The sequence below is a fragment of the Arachis ipaensis genome, chromosome B6 (assembly GCF_059453495.1).
Source record: "Arachis ipaensis isolate K30076 ecotype BB chromosome B6, ASM5945349v1, whole genome shotgun sequence".
NCBI lineage: Eukaryota > Viridiplantae > Streptophyta > Magnoliopsida > Fabales > Fabaceae > Arachis > Arachis ipaensis.
The window spans coordinates 38,450,825-38,466,850 of NC_142441.1; the positions used below are offsets into that span (position 1 = coordinate 38,450,825).

General features: G+C 35.0%; 1 non-coding gene across 1 annotated transcript; it reads left to right on the forward strand.

Moving 5' to 3' along the window:
* The first annotated feature begins 11,971 nt into the window (after window positions 1-11,971).
* Window positions 11,972-12,079, forward strand: LOC148555199 (small nucleolar RNA R71). The gene has a single exon (XR_015887282.1). It is a non-coding gene; the product is annotated as a small nucleolar RNA R71 (small nucleolar RNA).
* The last annotated feature ends 3,947 nt before the right edge of the window (window positions 12,080-16,026 follow it).

The following is a 16,026-nucleotide window of genomic DNA, read 5'->3' on the forward strand; positions in this document are numbered from 1 at the left end:
TTAAAACACTATAATTATCATAATTACCATAATATAGTCATACTAGAATGACCTAAATTATATATATAATAAAAGAGAGAAGCTATCACATTTACAAAAATATAAATACCAAATTATTTCATGTATATTAATTAGATAAAAAAGATTTAAGTACACAGACCACATATAATAAGTTAATTCTTTCTTTTGTGAGAAGACACCTCTTTTTGTATTATTCCCATCCTTTTAATGTAATTACTTAAGAAAGGATAAAGGATTATTTTGATTATCTAATATTTTAAACGTCTTATTTTTAGTGTAAAAAATTTTCAAATGTCCTATTTAAATTTTTAACAAAGTTTTAAACGGATTCAATATAATATTATCTCACTATTAAATTTGACGCAAACAATTCCTATATTAAAGAATTAATAGCATTCGATTTCAGTATATATGTAAGTAAAATTAATCCACTAACAATCACTAATATAAAAGTTTTTTCTTCGATTTTGAAAAGTTGATGATTATTTATTAGGATTTAGAATTTTATACAAAAAGAAAATTGAAGAAAAGAAATGTCACAAAAAAATTTTGATTATATTTTTCTAATAAATAGAAAAATACATGACTTAACTAGTAATGTTATTAATGTCTACATCACTCTTTCTGTTAACTAGCAGTATAAAATTTAATGATAAGACTATATTAAACTTATTTAATTTTTTTTTAAAATAAAAATAAAATATTTAAAATTTTTATAATTAAATTAAAATTTAACCAAAATATTAAAAACAAAAATAATCCAAAACAATCATAAGTTCATCATAATTTCACTAACTTTATCTGCAATCTTGAAGAAAATGCCATCAGGTATATATAATTTTATTAAGGAAAAGTCTAGGGGCCAGCAATTTTGTTGAATTTTGGCCAGCATGTAGCCAGCAGAAAAAGGTGAGTCAATGAATGAAAACTCACATCAATCTCACACCATTAGATCATCATTGATGGCTATTTGATGGCTACCAATCACAAAAGTTGCTGCCCCTAGCATTGTTCTTTTATTAAATGGACAATGTCAAATTTGCCATTGATGATTAAGAATTAATACACAACGGGAACGGGTAACATGTTATAACTTTAGATAAGATGGGAGACAAACCGAAAAGGAGTCATTGTCGGAAAGGAGGGGAAAAAAAATCAGTGTGTGACAATAAGAAAGAATGTATATAAAATTCATGATATATATAGTTAAACTACAAAATTTACACCGGAGGTTCTTTGACGGATCTAAAAATTTAAGAAATATTGATAGATTATGAGCCATAGTATAATTTTAAAAAAAAAAATGATGAGATGTGCTTGAAACCGGTTTAGGTTTTGTTTGAAAAAAATATATATAAAGGATTGATTTTTAAATAATTAATATTGGTTATTTTTATTGTAAAATTATTTTTTTTCAATCTTTAGTTTTTGAGAATTTAAAATTACTTAAAATTAAAAATTAAAAATTAACTGATGTTAGTTGAAAAAATTGATTCTATAATTGATTTTTTTTATTTAAAATTATCTCCCATCAATTACGAAACATATACTGTGATTAAGATCCCTTTTAACCAGATTTATAAGTGATTTTTGAACTTTAACTTATGAAAAATTACGTCATTAATATTTGGTATAATTTTTAAAATTAATTTTTGACTTTTTAAAATTATTTAAAATGCTTATGAAAAAAAAAAAGTGAATTCTCTTATAATAATTTTTTTTATCACTCTTCTTTAAAAATATGTATTTTTTTTTTATCAAAAAACCAAATTTAATATAACTTATTTATAAATTAGGATTTAACTAGCTTGTACTCTAAAGACACATAATAAACTTACAATCAGTGAAAGGTTTTAAATTTTTTTATTTAATAAATATAAAATAAATGCACTAAAAACTTATATTTTTTGTATTTTTAATAAAAATGTTCTTATTTATAATTTTAACATGTATTTTTAAAGTACAAGATAAATAAATTTTATAAACTATTATTATGTTTTAATTTTTTTTAAAGTTTAATTAAATTATTTATCTAACCGACCATTAAATAGATATTAGTCTATAGATATACGAAAAAATGTTTAAACAAGACTCACTACAACAAATTCGGGTTGAGGCGACCCTTTAAAAACGTTGCCTATAATAAGGAAATGTGTTGTCTTTGATCAAAGGCAACACTTTCCGACAAAACGCAACGCTTTTTGGGGGGTTGGCTATACGGCCGTTACCTTTGATCTAAGGCAACGCTTTTGTGTATAAAAGGGAACCCTTTTTATGGCAACCTTCAGGAAACGTTGCCTTTTCTACAAAAAAAAGTAACTCCACATAAGGGTTGCCTTAGAGGATCCAAACACAACACTTTAACAAAGACTTTATGGCAACCCTTTTTACGAATTGTATTTTCTAATACATAAAACAACACTTGTCCAGATTTTTTTAAGTTGCCTTTCTATAGACCTAAAGCAACACTTATTTAAGTTTATTTGAAATTTTTTTTTAATACCTAAAGCAACACCTTATTGAATTTTTCTTAAGTTCTTTTTTTTTATATCTAAAACAATATATTTTTTGCCTTTGTTATATTTATAGGATATATAACACACACTAACAATGCTTAAATTCAATTTAATCAATGTAGGGAGAATAAGCTAATAATATATATTGCATGTATGTAGAAAGGTGTTCCAAGTGTCAATTACATACTTGCCAAGTTACCAAGTCAAATAAATAATAAACATAAGTAAATAAAATACATATTTTTTTCATTATGAACAAAATTTCTTTAACATTTATCATGAGGCAGCAACTTGCTCTCCAAGTCCTCCTCGCATGTTCAACAACTCCTTCGGAGATCTCTCCTCGATGACAATTTCTTCTCCGAAAGAAAGTGATAGATCAATTGAAGTCAGCGGTGCAGCCACATAAAAAGGTACATTGTGAAAATTGGTACACAAGGTAATGCTATAGGTCCCAATTTTGTTGCTTGTGTCACCTGCAATGACATTTGAAAGAAGATAAGGATAAACCTAATGATGGCTTTCTTACTTTAGAAAATAACCAAACAAATGATAGGGTATTTCCGATTTAACTCAATGTACCATTTGATGCAACATTGATTCTGATGATAAAAATTTGAGGAGTTCTACTTCTAGAAATTTTTTCTGTCCTTTTTTCAAAAGTTATACATCTAAATTCTAATGCTTTTTTCAATTTTTTAGAACAAATTGATGATAAATTTTAAGAACCCCACTAACCTGAGGTTTTTCAAAAATCCTGTAACCTAAAAGTCATGGCAGGGACACCTGTTACAAAAAAAATGAAACTCCTATCAAGTACTCATGCAAAATGCAGAACCAAGATAAAAAAATCAGCAACAATATCAGACACAAACAAAGTTAAAACAACATCAATTTAACACCTTACTCCTTCCAAACAACTTTCTAAAATGCCTCTAAACATAATACATTATAAAAGTTAAAGTTAAAGTTGTTTTCGGTCAATAGATGAAGAACTTCTACTTGTTATCATTAAATTAAATTACTATTATTAACTTTTAGTTAAAATTTTGATTATATATGTTTTTGATTATGTAATACTTTTACAAATAAGCTCAAACTTAAATTAAAGCCGGACAAGATGTATTAGCATAGCTCAAGGAATAATCGTGTTATATTTGTGAGACTTGACAACAGTGGAATGCAATAAGTAACCAAAACATATTTTCTTCTATGTTTATAATTAAAAGAACAAATGAAACTTGATAATCATATCTCTCCTCTTTCATTATTCTCTCCTCGAAAAAATTACCTCATTTTATTCCATTAATGAAAGATACTTGATCGCAGAATTATGCCAACAGTAGTGGCAGTGATAGTTCTCAACATGCTCAGCAACAATGAATTGCTTCAGGGCAATCCAGCAGTGCACATCCAAATATCTGAAGCGAGAGACATCAGCTATCAGGGAGCTCATGAAGACTTGCAGAATTTCAGTTACCCAAGAAATAATATTAAAATTAAAACAACAATATAACTGGCGCTGAATTTTTGAAACTCACCAGGGTGGAACCACTAAGTACAGGTGAAAGAGGCAAACAATCAAATTGTTCCAAGTTAATTGAGATCTGCAAAACAAACAAATATATAGTTTGAAATTAAATTAAAATTTCAGACAGATACGAGAAAACATTTACATTAGAAATAAAGGTTAGGAGTACCATTATCTTTAGATAGAGCTACAATTGAGTCTTTTCTTAGCTTCTCAGATCTAATCCATGTCATCATACAAAATCAATTAGTTAATTCTAACATTTCTCCTATTTTAGCTATTTCGATTACCTTGGAACCTTTCTCCTCCTAATGCAACAGTGTCAAATCAAAACTGTATGACAATACATAAAGTGTACCCACAATTAACAGCAAAGGTAAGAGAACTGCATTGAAAGCCTTCTATACCTGGGATGAGCAACTCTGACAGGTCAAGCTGCTACTAAGAATCCCATCAAAAGGTCCAAGGTAGAGTTGGTGCCATCTTTCATGCTCACTCTGCCAGTCCCTATGTATTCGAGTAAGAATTCTATTAGTAGAAGCAAAAATGTCTGCTAAAGAACTCATCTTTGGAGCAAAACAACCTCCAATTTTTTCTCTCAATGAGCACAACAGATGTAGAAATGCTTCTGCGGCATGCTACAAGACACACAAAATAATGGTAATAGAACAATGAAAATAATGTAAATCAATACTGATGATGGTTTTTATTCAAATAATAATTTAGATGAAGCGTGAGAATATCCTATCAAAACAAGACAAGATAGAATGGATTTTATATTTTAATTAGCATAAGAATATGAACGCTTGTGTAAAGAAACTTCAAAATTATTCTGACATTCTGTCCTATTTAATCCTAAATATTCTCTCTGATTAGCACTTCTTTGTGTTTTGCCCTATACAGCAAAATTGTTTACAATGTTTGCGCAGGCTTTTAGCCTCTGAGTTCAATAATCTCTATATCACTCTATAAACTTTTTTTTATTTGCTCTTATATATATATATATAACAAACTTTTAGACACAGCAATAATAATCTGTAGAACAACAAATCACAGAACAACAAATTAGACAACAACAAAGTAATTTACTAACTAAAAATTAAATTCTAACTAAACTGTAATAAATTAATTCAAAGAACATCAAAATTAGTTTTTTCAAATACCTGGAAACGGAGGAACAGAGGAAGAACGAGAAGGAGAAGAGAAGGGAAAGGAGTTTCTTGTGATTGAGCACCACGCCCGTCAAGGAGAGCACCGCGATTGAGCGCTGTTGTCGCCGTTAGGAAGGGGAGAAAGGGTCTGTGCGTTGTTGCAGTGGCTATGTTAGGACTTGTGGAGAGCACCGCGCCGTCGCCCGTCGAGGATAGCACAGCGCCATCACCGTACGTGGAGGAGTGCACCGCGATTGAACGCTGCTATCGCCGTTAGGAAGGGGAGAAAGGGTGCATTGTTGCAGTGGCTATGTTAGGGATTGTGGAGAACACCGCGCCGTCGTCCGTCGAGGAGAGCACCGTGCCGTCGCCGTGCATGGAGGAGTGCGCGCGATTGAACGCTGTTGACCTACTGTTGCCGTTAGGAAGGGGAGAAAGGGTATGGTTTGTACGTTGTTGCAGGGGAGAAATGTTAGGGTTCTTCATTGTGTATGTGCATGAAGTGGAACAAGTGAAGCTCTTTTTTCTTTTTTTGAGTTTAAGTTATTTTTTCATTGAAAAAATAATTGGTAGCTAGGGATATGATTAAAAGTTTTTTCTTTTAATTTTTAATCATAAACAATTTTAGGCAACTTCTTATAAATATTATTTGTTTAATATTTTTGATAACTCATATAAAATATTGTATTTTTATTTAAAAATGTTGTCTTAAAACTTTATTTTGTAACATTTTATAAATGTTGTTTTAGATATCAAAGACAACTCTTTCTATGAGTGGCTAAAAATTTTGTTATCTTTGCCTTACTCAAAGACAACTTGTCAAAAATGTTGTCTTTGCCTATCTAAGACAACTTTTATTAAATGTTGCTTCGAATAAGGGTTACCTTAGGCCAAAAATGTTGTAGTGACTTCTTATATATATATAATGGGACTACCACTAAATAACCATAACTAGAATAAACACACGCTCTCTTTAATTTCCAGTAAAATATATATATATCAATAAATTTTTAAAAACCCAATGGGACAGTAATCATAACTTTTAGACTTCTTTAAATTCTTCTTTGAAACGAAAATGGCAGGAACATTTGTCTATCTATCAAGAAAAAAGTATTCCCTTGAGCGAAGCCGATTTACACATACAAAGGTTGGTGCACGAAATTGTGATGTCCAGGCTCAAACAATCCCTGGCAACGTGAGCAACTTGGTACGCGCAATCGTGATTACACTTTGATTATGTAAAATTCATGGCTCTTTCTTTCCCTGGCAATGGCGCTAAGAACATGGTGCCAATACCATGGTTCACAACTTCGATACAACTAACCAGCAAGTGCACTGGGTCGTCCAAGTAATACCTTACGTGAGTAAGGGTCGAATCCCACGGAGATTGTCGGTATGAAGCAAGCTATGATCACCTTGCAAATATCAGTTAGGCAGATATAAATTGATAATAGTGTTTTGGAATATTAATTAATAAAATAGGGATAGAAATACTTATGTAATTCATTGGTGAGAATTTCAGATAAGCGAATGGAGATGCTTTCGTCCCTCTGAACCTCTGCTTTCCTGCTATCTTCATCCAATCAGTCTTACTCCTTTCCATGGCTGGCTTTATGCAAGGGCATCACCGTTGTCAGTGGCTACATCCCCTCCTCTCAGTGAAAAATATGCTCACATGCTCTGTCACAGCACGGCTAATCATCTGTCGGTTCTCGATCATGCTGGAATAGGATTCACCCTCCTTTTGCGTCTGTCACTAACGCCCAACAATCGCGAGTTTGAAACTCGTCACAGTCATTCAATCATTGAATCCTACTCGGAATACCACAGACAAGGTTTAGACTTTCCGGATTCTCTTGAATGCCGCCATCATTCTAGCTTACGCCACGAAGATTCCGATTAAGAGATCTAAGAGATATTCATTCTAGCTTATTTCATGTAGAACGGAAGTGTTTGTCAGGCACGTGTTCATAGGGGAGAATGGTGATGAGCGTCACACATAATCATCACCTTCATCACGTTCTTGGGTGCGAATGGATATCTTAGAAGCGAAATAAGATGAATTGAATAGAAAATAGAAGTACTTTGCATTAATCTTTGAGGAACAGCAGAGCTCCACACCTTAATCTATGGAGTGTAGAAACTCTACCGTGAAAATACATAAGTGAAAGGTCCAGGCATGGCCGAGATGGCCAGCCCCCTAAAACGTGATCACAGGATCAGAATACAATCCAGGATGGTCAAAAAGACGTCTAATACAATAGTAAAAGGTCCTATTTATAATAAACTAGCTACTAGGGTTTACATGAGTAAGTAATTGATGCATAAATCCACTTCTGGGGCTCACTTGGTGTGTGTTTGGGCTGAGCTTGAGTGTTGCACGTGTAGAGATCTTTCTTGGAGTTTGAACTCCAGCTTTTGTGCCAGTTTGGGCGTTCAACTCTGGTTTTGGCTCCTTTTCTGGCGCTGGACGTCAGATTTGGGTAGAAAGCTGGCGTTGAACGCCAGTTTACGTTGTCTATTCTTGGCCAAAGTATGGACTATTATACATTGCTGGAAAGCCCTGGATGTCGACTTTTCAACGCAATTGGAAGCGCGCCATTTCAAGTTCTGTAGCTCCAGAAAATCCACTTTGAGTGCAGGGAGGTCAGAATCCAACAGCATCAGCAGTCCTTCTTCAACCTCTGAATCTGATTTCTGCTCAAGTCCCTCAATTTCAGCCAGAAAATACCTGAAATCACAGAAAAACACACAAACTCATAGTAAAGTCCAGAAATGTGAATTTAACATAAAAACTAATGAAAACATCCCTAAAAGTAACTAGATCCTACTAAAAACATACTAAAAACAATGCCAAAAAGCGTATAAATTATCCGCTCATCACAACACCAAACTTAAATTGTTGCTTGTCCCCAAGCAACTGAAAATCAAATAGGATAAAAAGAAGAGAATATACTATAAATTCCAAACTATCAATGAAACATAGCTCCAATCAAATGAGCGGGACTTATAGCTTTTTGCCTCTTGAATAGTTTTGGCATCTCACTTTATCCATTGAGGTTCAGAATGATTGGCATCTATAGGAACTCAGAGTTCAGATAGTGTTATTGATTCTCCTAGTTTAGTATGATGATTCTTGAACACAGCTTCTTTATGAGTCTTGGCCGTGGCCCTAAGCACTTTGTTTTCCAGTATTACCACCGGATACATAAATGCCACAGACACATAATTGGGTGAACCTTTTCAGATTGTGACTCAGCTTTGCTAAAGTCCCCAATTAGAGGTGTCCAGGGTTCTTAAGCACACTCTTTTTTTTCTTTGGACCTTGACTTTAACCGCTCAGTCTCAAGTTTTCACTTGACACCTACACGCCACAAGCACATGGTTAGGGACAGCTTGGTTTAGCCGCTTAGACCAGGATTTTATTCCTTTAGGCTCTCCTATCCACTGATGCTCAAAGCCTTGGGATCCTTTTTATTACCCTTGCCTTTTGGTTTTAAGGGTTATTGGCTTTTTCTGCTTGCTTTTTCTTTTTCTCCTTTTTTTTCTATTTTTTTTGCCTATTTTTTTTTTCTGCAAGCTTTGTTCTTTGCTGCTTTTTCTTGCTTCAAGAATCATTTTTATGATTTTTCAGATTATCAAATAACATGTCTCCTAGTCATCATTCTTTCAAGAGCCAACATATTTAACATTCTTAAACAACAACTTCAAAAGACATATGCACTGTTCAAGCATACATTCAGAAAACAAGAAGCATTGTCACCACATCAATATAATTAAGCTAAGTTCAAGGATAAATTCGAAACTCATGTACTTCTTGTTCTTTTGAATTAAAACATTTTTCATTTAAGAGAGGTGATGGATTCATAGGACATTCATAACTTTAAGACATAGTTACTACTACTAATGATCATGTAATGAAGACACAAACACAGATAAGCACATAGCATAGAAAACGAAAAACAGAAGAATTAAGAACAAGGAATGAATCCACCTTAGTGATGGTGGTGTTTCCTTCTTGAGGAACCAATGATGTCCTTGAGCTCTTCTATGTCTCTTCCTTGTCTTTGTTGCTCCTCCTTCATTGCTTTTAGATCTTCTCTGATTTCATGAAGGATGATGGAGTGCTCTTGATGTTCCACCCTTAGTTGCTTCCAATAATTTTGTGGAAGAAAATGTATCCCCTGAGGTATCTCAGGGATCTCTTGATTTGCAGTCAAATGTTCTACCACTGAGCTATAGACCCTTGATGGAAGCTTTTTTCTTCCCTTTCCTCTTTCTAGAGGTTTCTCTGGCCTTAGGTGCCATCAATGGTTATGGAAAAAACAAAAAAGCTATGCTTTTACCACACCAAACTTAGAATGTTGCTCGCCCTCGAGTAAAAGAAGAAAGAATAGAAGAATAAGAAGAAGATATGGAGGAGATGGATGGGAGTGTGTATTCGGCCATATGGATGGGATTGGGTGGGAGAGAGATGTTGAATTTTGAAGGTGGTGGGTGTATGGATGTGAGTGGTAAATGGAAAACAGAAGGGATGATCATGAATGGAAAGAGAGATGATGAGGTAGGTGGGGATCCTGTGGGGTCCACGGATCCTAAGATGATCCTGTGGGGTCCACAGATCCTGAGGTGTCAAGGCATTTACATCCTTGCACTAATTTAGGCATGTAAAATGCCCTTGCACACAACTCTAGGCGTTCAGCGCCAGGTTGGTGCCCATTTTGGGCGTTCAACGCCCATTTGCTGCCATTTCTGGCGTTGAACGCCAGAACCATGCTTGTTCTGGGCGTTCAGCGCCAGGATGCTGCCCATTCTGGGCGTTCAACGCCAGAACCATGCTCTGTTCTGGCGCTGAACGCCAGACAGATGCTCCTCCAGGGTGTGATTTTTCTTCTGCTGTTTTTTATTCCGTTTTTAATTTTTTTATATTTATTTTGTGACTCCACATGATCATGAACCTATAAAGACATATAATTAAGAAAAATATAGTTAGATAAAGAATTGGGTTGCCTCCCAACAAGCGCTTCTTTAATGTCAATAGCTTGACAGTGGGCTCTCATGGAGCCTCACAGATGTGCAGAGCTTTGTTGAGACTCTCCAACACCAAACTTAGAGTTTGGATATGGGAGTTCAACACCAAACTTAGAGTTTGGTTGTGACCTCCCAACACCAAACTTAGAGTTTGACTGTGGGGGCTCTGGTTGACTCTGCTTTGAGAGAAGCTTTTTCTGCTTCCTCTCCATGGTTGCAGAGGGAGATCCTTGAGTTTTAAACACAAGGGAGTCCTTATTCCATTGAAGGACTATTTCACCTCTGTCAACATCAATCACAGCTCTTGCTGTGGCCAGGAAAGGTCTTCCTAGGATGATGGATTCATCCTCTTCCTTTCCAGTATCCAGGACTATGAAATCAGCAGGGATGTAAAGGCCTTCAACCTTTACTAACGCGTCCTCTACTTGTCCATAAGCCTGTTTTCTTGAACTGTCTGCCATCTCTAATGAGATTTTAGCAGCTTGCACCCCATAGATTCCCAGTTTCTCTATTACAGAGAGGGGCATGAGGTTTATTCCTGAACCAAGGTCACACAGAGCCTTAAAGATCATGGTGCCTATGGTACAAGGTATTATGAACTTTCCAAGATCCTGTCTCTTCTGAGGCAATGTCAGTTGATCCAGATCACTTAGTTCATTGATGAACAAGGGAGGTTCAACTTCCCAAGTATCAATGCCAAATAATTTGGCATTTAGCTTCATGATTGCACCAAGAAACTTGGCAGTTTGCTCTTTAGTAACATCCTCATTCTCTTCAGAAGAGGAGTACTCATCAGAGCTCATGAAGGGCATAAGGAGGTTCAATGGAATCTCTATGGTCTCTAGATGAGCCTCAGAGTCCTTTGGTTCCTCAGAGGGAAGCTCCTTATTGACCACTGGACGTCCCAGGAGGTCTTCCTCCTTGGGATTTGCGTTCTCCACTCCCCTTGTAGGTTCGGCCATGGTGCTTATGTCAATGGCCTTGCACTCTCCTTTTGGGTTCTCTTCTGTATTGCTTGGGAGAGTACTGGGAGGGATTTCAGTGATCCTTTTACTCAGCTGGCCCACTTGTGCTTCCAAATTTCTAATGGAAGACCTTGTTTCATTCATGAAGCTCACAGTGGCCTTGGATAGATCAGAGACTAGATTTGCTATATTAGAAGCATTTTGTTCAGAGTTCTCTGTCTGTTGCTGAGTGGATGATGGAAAAGGTTTATTATTATTAAACCTGTTTCTTCCACCATTATTAAAGCCTTGTTGAGGCTTTTGATCCTTCCATGAGAAATTTGGATGATTTCTCCATGATGAGTTATAGGTGTTTCCATAAGGTTCACCTAAGTAATTCACCTCTGCTATTGCAGGGTTCTCAGGATCATAAGCTTCTTCTTCATAAGAAGCCTCTTGAGTACTGTTGGATGCAGCTTGCATTCCATGCAGACTCTGAGAGATCATATTGACTTGCTGAGTCAATATTTTATTCTGAGCCAATATGGCATTCAGAGTATCAACTTCAAGAACTCCCTTCTTCATAGGCGTCCCATTACTCACAGGATTCCTTTCAGAAGTGTACATGAACTGGTTATTAGCAACCATGTCAATGAGTTCTTGAGCTTCTGCAGGCGTTTTCTTTAGGTGAATGGATCCACCTGCAGAAGTGTCCAGTGACATCTTTGATAGCTCAGATAAACCATCATAGAATATATCCAGGATGGTCCATTCTGAAAGCATGTCAGAAGGACACTTTTTGGTCAACTGTTTGTATCTTTCCCAAGCTTCATAGAGGGATTCACCTTCTTTCTGTCTGAAGGTTTGAACATCAGCTCTAAGCTTGCTCAGCTTTTGAGGAGGAAAGTACTTGGCTAAGAAAGCCGTGACCAGCTTATCCCAAGAGTTCAGGCTGTCTTTGGGTTGAGAATCCAACCATAATCTAGCTCTGTCTCTTACAGCAAAAGGGAAAAGCATGACCCTGTAGACTTCAGGATCTACTTCATTAGTCTTAATAGTATCACATATCTGCAAGAAGTCAGTTAAGAACTGAAAAGGATCTTCAGATGGAAGTCCATGAAACTTGCAGTTCTGCTGCATCAGAGAAACTAATTGAGGTTTCAGCTCAAAGTTGTTTGCTCCAATGGCAGGAATGGAGATGCTTCTTCCATGTAAATTGAAATTTGGTGCAGTAAAGTCACCAAGCATCTTCCTTACATTATTATTATTTTCGGCTGCCATCTCCTCTTCCTGTTCGAAAATTTCTGAAAGGTTATCTCTGGATTGTTGTATTTTAGCTTCTCTTAGTTTTCTTTTCAGAGTCCTTTCAGGTTCTGGATCTGCTTCCACAAGAATGTTCTTATCCTTGCTCCTGCTCATATGACAAAGAAGAGGGCACAGAAAAAATAATAATAATAATATGGATCCTTTATACCACAGTATAGGGATCTCTTTGTGAGTGGAAGAAAAGAGGGAGACAAAGAGTGTGATGTAAAGAAAGAAACACAACTGTGAGGATGGCAGAGATGTGAGATGAGATGTTAGTAGATGAATAAATAAATAGAATAAGATGGGAGAGGGAGAATTTTCGAAAAATATTTTTGAAAAAGAGTTAGTGATTTTCGAAAATGGTTTTTTTTTTTTTTTTTGAAAAATGTTAGTATTTTTCGAAAATTTTTAAAATCAAAAAAATAAAGATAAGAACAATTAGTTAATTAAAAAGAAATTTTTGAAAAAGAGGGAAGATATTTTCGAAAATTAGAGAGAGAGTTAGTTAGGTAGTTTTGAAAAAGTTAAGAAACAAACAAAAAGTTAGTTAGTTAGTTGAAACAAATTTTGAAAAGATAAGAAGTTAGAAAGTTAGAAAAGATATTTTGAAATCAAATTTTTGAAAAAGATAAGATAAGAAGATATTTTGAAAAGATATGATAGAAATTAGTTTTTGAAAAAGATTTGATTTTTAAATTCACAATTAATGACTTGATTCACAAGAAATCACAAGATATGATTCTAGAACTTAAAGTTTGAATCTTTCTTAACAAGCAAGTAACAAACTTGAAATTTTTGAATCAAAACATTAATTGTTATTGTTATTTTCGAAAATTTGGTATAAAAATAAGAAAAAGATTTTTGAAAAATATTTTTGGAATTTTCGAAAATAACTAAGAATTTTGAAAAAGATTTGATTTTTGAAAAAGATAAGGTTTTCAAATTGAAAATTTGATTTGACTCATGAGAAACAATTAGATTTTAAAAATTTTTTGAAAAAGTCAATCCAAATTTTCGAATTTGATGAGAGAAAAAGGGAAAGATATTTTTTTGATTTTTTTGAATTTTTATGATGAGAGAGAAAAACAAGTAAAATAATGCAATGCATGAAATTTTTAGATCAAAACAATGAATGTATGCAAGAATGCTATGAATGTCAAGATGAACACCAAGAACACCGTGAATGTCAAGATGAACACCAAGAACATATTTTTGAAAAATTTTTAATGCAAGAAAAACATGCAAGACACCAAACTTAGAATTCTTTAATGCTTAGACACTAAGAATTCAATAATGCATATGAAAAACAATAAAAGACACAAAACAAAAAATCATCAAGATCAAACAAGAAGACTTACCAAGAACAACTTGAAGATCATGAAGAACACTATGAATGCATGAGAATTTTCGAAAAATGCAGGATGCACATGCAATTGACACCAAACTTATAACATGACTCAAGACTCAAACAAGAAACACAAAAAAATGTTTTTGATTTTTATGATTTTCTAATTTTTTTGGATTTTTTCGAAAATTATATGAAAAAGAAAAATAAGGATTCCAAAATTTTTAATATGAATTCCAGGAATCTTGCCATGTTAGTCTAAAGCTCCAATCTGAGGGTTAGACATGGCTTAACAGCCAGTCAAGCTTTAGCATGTAAGTTTTTTCATGTATAGAACAACTAAGTGTGTGAGAATTTCTTGTGATGATAAGTTGAAATCCTAGTCCAAAAGATTGGACATGGCTTACAGCCAACCAGGATTCAACAAATCATCATGAAACACTAGAATTCATTCTTAAAAATTTTGAAGAAAAATATATTTTTTGAAAACACAATTTTTTTTTTCGAAAACAAAGGGAAAATTTTTGAAAGATTTTTTTGAAAATTTTTTTTAAAAGAAAACAAAAAGAAAATTACCTAATCTAAGCAACAAGATGAACCGTCAGTTGTCCAAACTCGAACAATCCCCGGCAACGGCGCCAAAAACTTGGTGCACGAAATTGTGATGTCCAGGCTCAAACAATCCCTGGCAACGTGAGCAACTTGGTACGCGCAATCGTGATTACACTTTGATTATGTAAAATTCATGGCTCTTTCTTTCCCTGGCAATGGCGCTAAGAACATGGTGCCAATACCATGGTTCACAACTTCGATACAACTAACCAGCAAGTGCACTGGGTCGTCCAAGTAATACCTTACGTGAGTAAGGGTCGAATCCTACGGAGATTATCGGTATGAAGGAAGCTATGATCACCTTGCAAATCTCAGTTAGGCAGATATAAATTGATAATAGTGTTTTGGAATATTAATTAATAAAATAGGGATAGAAATACTTATGTAATTCATTGGCGAGAATTTCAGATAAGTGAATGGAGATGCTTTCGTCCCTCTGAACCTCTGCTTTCCTGCTATCTTCATCCAATCAGTCTTACTCCTTTCCATGGCTGGCTTTATGCTAGGGCATCACCGTTGTCAGTGGCTACATCCCCTCCTCTCAGTGAAAAATATGCTCACATGCTCTGTCACAGCACGGCTAATCATCTATCGGTTCTCGATCATGCTGGAATAGGATTCACCCTCCTTTTGCGTCTGTCACTAACGCCCAACAATCGCGAGTTTGAAGCTCGTCACAGTCATTCAATCATTGAATCCTACTCGGAATACCACAGACAAGGTTTAGACTTTTCGGATTCTCTTGAATGCCGCCATCATTCTAGCTTACGCCACGAAGATTCCGATTAAGAGATCTAAGAGATATTCATTCTAGCTTATTTCATGTAGAACGGAAGTGTTTGTCAGGCACGTGTTCATAGGGGAGAATGGTGATGAGCGTCACACATAATCATCACCTTCATCACGTTCTTGGGTGCGAATGGATATCTTAGAAGCGAAATAAGATGAATTGAATAGAAAACAGAAGTACTTTGCATTAATCTTTGAGGAACAGCAGAGCTACACACCTTAATCTATGGAGTGTAGAAACTCTACCGTGAAAATACATAAGTGAAAGGTCCAGGCATGGCCGAGATGACCAGCCCCTAAAACGTGATCACAGGATCAGAATACAATCCAGGATGGTCAAAAAGACGTCTAATACAATAGTAAAATGTCCTATTTATAATAAACTAGCTACTAGGGTTTACATGAGTAAGTAATTGATGCATAAATCCACTTCCGGGGCCCACTTGGTGTGTGTTTGGGCTGAGCTTGAGTGTTGCACGTGTAGAGATCTTTCTTGGAGTTTGAACGCCAGCTTTTGTGCCAATTTGGGCGTTCAACTCTGGTTTTGGCTCTTTTTCTGGCGCTGGACGCCAGATTTGGGTAAAAAGCTGGCGTTGAACGCCAGTTTACGTCATCTATTCTTGGCCAAAGTATGGACTATTATACATTGCTGGAAAGCCCTGGATGTCTACTTTCCAACTCAATTAGAAGCGCGCCATTTCGAGTTCTGTAGCTCCAGAAAATCCACTTTGAGTGCAGGGAGGTCAGAATCCAACAGCATCAACAGTCCTTCTTCAAC